At 38.5% G+C, this 9,195-nt stretch overlaps 1 protein-coding gene across 2 annotated transcripts in view; it reads left to right on the top strand.

The window, feature by feature from the left end:
• Positions 1–9,195, top strand: part of LOC306870355 (ras-specific guanine nucleotide-releasing factor RalGPS1-like) — a 128,825-nt gene that overhangs the window by 84,476 nt on the left and 35,154 nt on the right. The window lies entirely within an intron of this gene.

Raw genomic sequence — 9,195 nt, 5'->3', positions numbered from 1 at the left:
TGTTTTGTTAGTCTAAAGGTCACTGCACACTGCCTCAGAAACTTTCGTCCGTCAAAAAAAGTTTGGATCGGTTCGATTTTCTGCATTTTCGCATACGTAGCATGCATTTTGATAGGAAAGGATGGGGAATACGAAAAAACGGAAAAACGCATGCAAAAATTTCTGACTCAGTGTGCAATGACCTTAAAGTCGGCATGAAACGGAAGTTGCGATTGTCTTTTCTTCTCTACTGTGACGTATATCCAAGTGAAACAGCATCTGAAATGAGAGGGCGGGAATTGATTTCGTCCTTCGGGAATTGATTGGATCGTTGGAAGTTGGGGCGTTACTAACAAAATGGAGGCAGATCTGAAATGCCAGTTTGCAGTTAGTGGGATTTCTCGCCACTGGATTCACTGCCGACACCCAAGCATGAATAAATTATTTATTTATTACGGGTGACGACGACGATCAATGGCACAAAACATGCCTAAACAGCGTTAGACTGCCTGAATTGCATTGCATCCCATCAGGTTAAGTCATTTTCATGAAATAAATTAGTTTGCGGTAGGGGTGTGCTCAAAATATCGATTCTTAGATACATACCGATATAATAAAAAAAGATACAGTATCGATATTCTAGCCCTTAGTATCGATACTCCGCCCAGCCATTAGGGGGCGCAGCGGCGCCCGCGAGTTTCAAAAAACTCATGGAAAATGTTAAAGCAAGATGTGATTTCATAGTGAAATATGTTATGGCAGTACATGGTGTCACAAAAAAGAATTATAAGAAGATTTAATAAGAAGTTAAGAATAATAAGAAGAAGATGTTGTGCTTGTGTGAGCTCAGACTGTACCCTTGGAAAGTTAAATGTTGACTTGTGGTAATTTCCAGATTAATACAATTTGTGTACAATTAATCAGAGCACTTAAAGTTGCAAATATTTAAGCAAAATGCACTTTGTTATAATGCACTTTGTCTTCAATAAATTGAAGAAAAATGCAGAGTTCTGTTTGTTGAGTAAATGTGTTCAGCATTAACTAATTGGCTCTGGCCCATGTATTTTTATTGAATCGTATCGAATCGTGTCACATTGTATCAAATCGTATCGAGACAGCTCTGTATCGAGGTACGTATCGAATCGTGACCTGTGTATCGAGGTATGTATCGTATCGCCAGGTTCTCCAAGGTATACAGCCCTAGTTTGCGGTGTCCTAAGAGTAATGTTGTCCTAATATCTTTTCAGTGTTTAAGGGTAACGTACTCCCTCATGACTGGTGTCAGAGCTATAAAGTGAAGCATCAGCTTCAGCTTTCCCCCTGTCGTTTCCCCACATCACTAGCTCCGCCCTTGCACCATCACTAGCCCCGCCCTTGCACCATCACTAGCTCCGCCCTTGCACCATCACTCGCTCCGCCCTTGCACCATCACTAGCTCCGCCCTTGCACCATCACTAGCTCCGCCCTTGCACCATCACTCGCTCCGCCCTTGCACCATCACTAGCCCCGCCCTTGCACCATCACTCGCTCCGCCCTTGCACCATCACTAGCCCCGCCCTTGCACCATCACTAGCCCCGCCCTTGCACCATCACTAGCTCCGCCCTTGCACCATCAATAGCCCTGCCCTTGCACCATCACTAGCCCCGCCCTTGCACCATCACTCGCTCCGCCCTTGCACCATCACTCGTGACCAGAAGAGTAGAGGAGTCGTTTTGGGGGGGAGGGGAGGTTAACATTTTTGATTAAAGATTACAAGGGCACATGAATTTAAAAAAAAATTATAATGAAGGGCATGGATACATTATTTATAATTAACACTACAGTATTCCATCAAAAAATAAGAATTGTCAATTTTGATTTCATGCTGACTTTAAGTCCACGAGACGCACCGCTGCTGCGTTTTCATTCAAAATATTAGAGAAATATAGTAGCTCAATGCTTAGAAGGCCTTGATTAGGTTCAAACCGAAACCAAGCCATTCACACAGAACGCATATTAAGCACATTTTTTTAGATGAACAAATACGACTGCTGCACTTGCCTGTCATTTGTGCTTTATTTGGTTATATGAATTAATAACCTGAAGTGAACTGACTTGAGAAGTTTCGATGGCTTTTTTTTCATCTTATATCCATATGATACATAATATAGCAGTGTTTAAGCTTTTCTGTTTTTCCATAAGCGCCACCTACTGTCAGAGTGAAATTTTTTTTAGCCTGTTTGCTGTTTTTTTCTTTACACGAATTATATATATATATATATATATATATATATATATATATATATATATATATATATATATATATAACACAAATAATAACTTATTAGGCTGAAATATGATGTTTGTCACTTTGTAAAACTTTGCTTTTGTCAAAACTTATGATTTGAACTGTAAAGTTGTTTAAATAATTGCTTTTATGGTCATTTTACAGTAAAATGTAGTACAGAGAGTAAGATGTAATCTCTGCAGCTGACTAAAGGTCTTTGTTGGATTTCTATTTGATGCATGTGGTTGTAAATTTTCTGATTATTAGTTGCTGATCCCCAATAGATGTTTTTGTTCATGAATACAAGATTTCTCATCATGTTTTGGCTGCATATTTAGTTTTGTACGTTTAGCTGATCTTTATGCTTGTAGAGTCCAGTATGTAAAACTTGTAAAACAGGCTGTGAAGGTTTATGGTTCAGACATGATCTCACCCCCTCCTGTCTGACAGATAGCCTGATCATGGGACACAGACAGGTGAGCCAAATAAAAGAGGATAATGTAGAGAGGTGATGTACCCTGCTGAACTCGAAAAGCTCTTCCAGGAGGAGTGTGTTGATGTGTCTCAAAGCAATGTCTGTGGTGGCTTGTGATGCGGTCTTCATTATGTCCATCTTAATGCCAAATCTTGTGACCGGCGGCGTCTGCATCAGCACATTGTTCCTCGCTGCTTGGGATTCCTGGGAAGTGATCAGCAGGAATGCCCGCTTTGCTCAAATGTTCATGTGGCTGCAGTCGCGTTGCAACAAAAGAGCAGCTGCTGTCATCATTTTGCATTTCAACACCATTAAGGTATTCATGCTTTCTTTTTTTTTTTGCTTTGATTTGATTTAAAGAGTATGATTATTTCGATGCAATCGATTATTTAACAAATCATTTCTGATGTTGATCATGTTTCTAATGCATTATACTCTTTAAAGTTATAACCAAAGATAGGTGATTATTTTAATTATTAATATATTTATTAAATATAATTAGTTCTAACTCAGATTACATTAAGTTATATTATAAAGCATTATAAATGCATTAAAAATTATATTATTTTATGAAGATTTTATTATTATTATTATTATAACAATTACTTATATTGAACAATTAATTATGATTAATACTAATAATAATAATGATATAATATTAATATTATTAAATATAATATAAATAATAATATTATCATTATTATTAGTATTATTTCTAATACAATTTTATCATAGGCAGTTAATAAATTAAGAACACTCCTTTATTGGTAAAATCACATTAATATATACTTTAATATATATAGGCATTATAGAGAGTATTACTGAATACTCTTTGGATGTGCCGTATTAATGGCATGTTCACAGTGTCTGCAATGAGTTTATGAGCTGATTTGAATAGGAAGACCTGGGATTTGGACTCATATGGTTTGAGCTGATGGTCTGAATTTTGGGGTGAAGTGTGTCCAACTGTTTCAACGACCCCTGCGGAGAAAAAAAAAGACAGCCAATACAGACACATGCCCACACACATTCACACGCTCTTTCTGCTCACCTGTCAGAACAAAGACCTCTTTCTGTAACAAAGAGGCCATTCAGCTAAGTATCTGAACTCTTGTGTTTACCATCTATTCATTATATTTTATTACTGTTTCTCATAAATAAAGCAGCATAAAGACATGGACCAGCAAGAACCTACATAGAAAACAACCTAGAAACTTCATAGAAACTCCCTGGCTGATTTCGCACAGGTCACATTTTGTTCCGAGTTTTGTTTTACAGGAATTGGTCGTCATTCTGATTCTCATTCTGGCTTTGTTCCTAACAAGATTACTGAAGGAAAGGCTGATGGGTGTTTCTGTTCCCGCTGACTCACTCATTTGTCCAGCCGTATGGTCTCTCGCACACTTTCATGTGTCAGTCACCCTAACAATAGCATTTTAAGCCTCAAAAAGGGAAATCGCAGTCCGCCTGGTCCTCAGGGAAAACTTGACACAACAGTCTGTGATGAAGGAGACGGTACATGGTATTTTTCAGTATGAAAAGATTTATGTTGAAATTCCACGATTGAGCAGATCTCCTGGGAGTCACTTGCCATTTGAACCAGCTTTGCAGCATGTTCTTGCTTTATTCGGTGTAAATCTGTTGGTGAAAACAGCAGCGCATTGCATGTCCACAGTAAATCTGCCTCATGCTGTTTTGGGCCGCACAAAAGCACTGAGTGACTATTAAAGAAATGATTCACCTAAAAATTTGATGAAAGTGTACTCACCCTCAGGCCATCCAAGGTGTAGATGAGTTTGTTTCTTCATCAGATTTGGAGAAATTTAGCATTGCATCTTCTCACCAGTGAATCCTCTGCAGTGAATGGGTGCCGTCAGAATGAGAGTCCAAACAGCTGATTAAAACATTACAATAATCCACAAGTAATCCACACCACTCCAGTCCATCAATGAATGTCTTGTGAAGTGAAAAGCTGCAACTTTGTAAGAAACTAATCCATCATAAGATGTTTTTAACATCAAACCCTTGCTTCTGGCCAAATTTTGAGTCCATAATCAATAAAAACACTTCCTCCAGTGCAAAAGTCCATCTCATGTTGTCCTCTCACATCAAAATCCAGCCACATATTTGTTTACTACTCTTTTGGCTTGTAAATGGTGCTCAATCTGTGCATATTTATCTCCTTATTCAGACCAGATTTTAACCGGAGAAAGCATTGTGGATAGCACTCATATTTTAGCCAGAAGCAACAGTTAAAATGTCTTGATGGATTTGTTGCTTACAAACACGCAGCTTTTGGCTTCACAAGACATTAATTGATGGACTGGACTGGAGTGGTGCAGATTACTTGTGGATTATTGTGATTTTTTTTTTTTTTGTTAGCTGTTTGGACTCTCATTCTGACGGCACCCATTCACTGCAGAACATCCATTGCTGAGCAAGTGATGGAATGCTACATTTCCCCAAATCGGATGAAGAAGCAATGTCATCTATATCTTGGATAGACTGAAAGTAAATTTTCAGCAAATGTTTATTTTTAGGTGAACTTTTACTTCAATTTCTGTGGGAACCAATGGGAAAGATTGACGTCAGCGTGTTTTAGATGTCTAGTGTAGAGCAGACAGGATTTTGTGGTAGTGAGTTTATGTATTGAATTTGGAAAATTAGGAGTTTTTAAATGGTTAAATTGAGCAAAAATATTGACAGTTCTCAAGTTTCTGGAAGTGATGTGATGTGTACTGGGACTTCAACCCACAACCTTCTCTGTACAAGTCTCTAACCATTAGGCCACAACTGGGATATTTAAAATGGGATATAAAATGAACAGGTGATCTGATCCTTCTTGGATTGCTAAAAAGAACAGTTGTTTCCGAGGCAGAGCGAGTTAGAGGCCTTTGTTGAATGACAATGAAGAACATTTTTTTGCACTGTTGAAGCATTCACCGTAAGACGGGAACATGTAGGCCTATTGAGAAAGTAAATATTTGATTTTGTATGCAAAGGAACAAGCAGTGTTGTCTTTGCCAAAGCACTGCATTGGATACATTTTCCTGTTTTCTGTTCCTGTCGGTAATAAATAAGGTTCAAGTCAAAGGCAGAAGCTCAGGACGTGCTTGTAGCGCAGGCGGTGATGCGAAGCTTCAAGTGTTGGATTGCGCAGCTTTTCCTTCGATGTTCTGCCGATGGGATCATAATTTGGCAGCAGATGCTGTTTTTAGCCTCAGCTGTAAAACGGGATGAGGTAAGAGCTTAGATTTACAGTTAATCTAAAAACATTTAGGAAATCACACTGAGAAACGGACATTGTCATAAAGCAGCGTTATTTTCTTTTTCCTTTTAATGTTGTGAGCCAGTGTTTGGAGTCTGTTTCAGAGAAGTGTCGTTTAGCCTCTAACCTATGGGATGTGTGGCTAATATTGGTGGTCCACCTGAGACCACAGGGGTAAAAGGAAAGCTGGTTAATGTCCTCTTGAAAAGTCTAACCTCATCTCATCATTATTTTGAATTATCCAACATGTGTGCCTGTATCACCCGGTGTTATTTTAGTATCAATTATATGCTGTTTTTTTTTTTAAAGGGGCCATATGATGCGCTTTCAAGTTTTCCTTTCTCTTTGGAGTGTTACAAGCTGTTTGTGCATAGATAAGATCCCTGAAGTTGCAAAGACTAAAGTCTCAAAACCAAAGAGATATTCTTTATAAAAGTTAAGACACGCCCATTTGCAAGGACAGTCTGGCGCTTCTGATTCACAGCCTGTTAGTATGTTTTCTTATTTAAAGAATTTGCCACTGACTATTCAGACGCGAGTTTTGAGCAGTGTAGAGTAGCTCTTGTTGTTTGTCGTTTCTCCGATCACAAATGCAGGCATGTTAATGTTTACACAGCGCGATGCAACACGACATGTAAAAAGACCGTATAAGTCATTATAATCAGTAATTATGTCCCCACTGGATGCAACAAATGCCTCGTTTATAATGGGTTTTATTGTTTTTGTGTCGTCGCGCTGGGACACGGCATCACAATACGGTAAGGGGCGTAACATTTCAGTTTCACGCTTGAGGTATTCGGCCAATCACAACGCACTGGATAGCTGGCCAATCCATTTTTAGTCATCCAACAAGTTTATAGTGTAAGTGACCCCATAAACCATTATTTGTGATGTCCTTCTTCTTTATAAACTGAAGCACAGAAAAGGGAAGACGTCTGTCATCAGGACACTTTAGAGGAATGTTAGACCTGAAAGGAAACTCGCCAGGACCTTTATTTTTACTGGGCGACCCTTTCCCTGTAACCTCTTATCAAAGACACTTGTAAAACAGCAGTGTGTACACATCCTAATGAGCTGCTTTCTGTGTCCTCCTCCTCTTTCTCCCAATCTTTTCATGTTGAAGTTCAGTCTCAAAACACTGCTATGTTAGTTGTGGCCTTCAACTGGTTATTTCATATAGAAACTCTAAATTAGCACAGTTCGGCTTTGTATGGATGAAGTGGTTGACCAAAATGTACCAGTAATTTCTATTTTGTCCTTTTTGTCCATTTATTGCTGCATTTTCCACCAAATTGTGGACTTATAATGAAAGTTTTTTTATATACCAGTCAAGAGTGAGATCTTGAGAGGTCAGTCTTTAATTACAGAATTTCTCTGCTTACAAACATCCAAGAAAATCAGAAAAGATCCTGTGTGTCCAGTGGAACATTGTAATTAAATAAAAAAATTATAATAATTAGACAATTATCCCATTGAGGACAAACATGCTGTGTTCATTTATCTTTTCCCAAGTTTTAACATCACAATTGTTGATGTTTTAAATTAGTTTTTATTTTAGATTTTTATTTAGATTTAATTTTAGGAATTTTGTTTTGTGTGTGTGTGTGTTTTTTTTAACATGTCTGTATAATTTAGTGTTTAGTTTTTGTTATTTTAGTACTTTAACAAAGTAAACAAATGAGAAATATTGCCTTGGCAACTCGATGATATAAAATCCATTTTATTTCAGTTTGTTTATTTATTGTTTCCAAGTAATGTTTTAGGGTATTTCATAGTTTCATGGAATTATTTAATGGTTCTCTGATGTTGATTAATGGTCACATGACATACAACTGAACAGACTCGATATTTAATCTTGAATCATTTATTTATCTGTTCAGTTACATATCACGTGACCATTAATCAACATCAGAGAACCATGAAAATGCATTGAAATATTAGGCCTACCTTAAAATCTTGCATACTTCAAGTAAACATTTTACATCTAAGAGGTTCGGCTGACAAAAAAGTTTGGGAAGCCCTGATCTAAACAGCAAGCGATTGTCTTGACTGGAGATCGTAATGAACATTTCTAATGTTTAACGTACATTAAATCTACAGCGTGATCCAAGAACATAAAGCAACATGCATAAACATACTGTCTGCACATTAGACATGGCATATGTATTCTTCCTCAGCAATTAAACGGCCAGCGCTGTGTTTATGTTTTGACTGTGAGCTTGGCTACTATTTCACCCAGATGTATTTAGCTTGTTTTATAGTGAACACTCAAGCGTGTTGGGGATTGTTTTATGAGTAGGGTCTCCTCTGGTTTCTGAGGACCATCCTCCCTAAATCCCCTCCATGTGCTGAGACCATCATACTCGCTTTATTTTTATTGCCACTCAACCAGAGTCCCAGTCGTCTAATGGTGCTCGTGGTGCGAAAAGCGCAGTGAAACCCTCACCAAGTAGACTTAGAGACTGGCTGGTTGTTTCACACCAACAATCAGATCTCCGTCTTCTATCCAGTGTGAAATTCAAAGTTTAACCACCTGAAATTACCTTTGGCTCTTTATTTAGCGAGCGCTACTGTGCCTGCTTGTTTTTTAATGGCAAGAAAACCATCCAAGTGTGATGTCAGCTCATTAGCCGAGCATGAGCCCCAACAAACCTGTTATTATATCCATCTTCGTCAAACACCGCTGTCCTTCGTGCTGGAAACATTGGAGAGATCAAACCGTGTCCATTACGCCTTCAAATGGGAATAAAATTGCCCTCGGATCATTTGGCTCCACATGCCAGGCTAATATGTTGCATGTGGGTTTTCTAGGTTAATTTGTTTTTCGTATCTTTCAAGACGCAGCTGACGGGAGGAAAACCTGCAACTGATCACAAGCACTTGGGCACAAATGGTTGTGCAGAGTCAACATTTGTGCCGTTGACCGTTTCAGAGCAGTTTTGCTCCCTCGACCCTCGTAACACACACTCAAACAATCACTTGACAGCTCAAACATCTCACACCCCTGTGGAGTCATAACACTCAGTCAGTCTGCTGTAACTTGTCATCATGCTAATCAACACCGCTACACTGTTACGCTCAAACGCACACACACCTGTACCGATAGATGCTCTGACCAAAGGGACTTTGTTTTGTTGAGGAATAAAGCTTTGATTAGACTACACACAGTTCCAGATTGACTGTGAAGTCTTTGACTGACTGCTATT

This window comes from Barbus barbus (genome assembly GCF_936440315.1).
Source record: "Barbus barbus genome assembly, chromosome: 5".
Lineage (NCBI taxonomy): Eukaryota > Metazoa > Chordata > Actinopteri > Cypriniformes > Cyprinidae > Barbus > Barbus barbus.
This window is presented reverse-complemented; position numbering and strand designations above follow the sequence as displayed.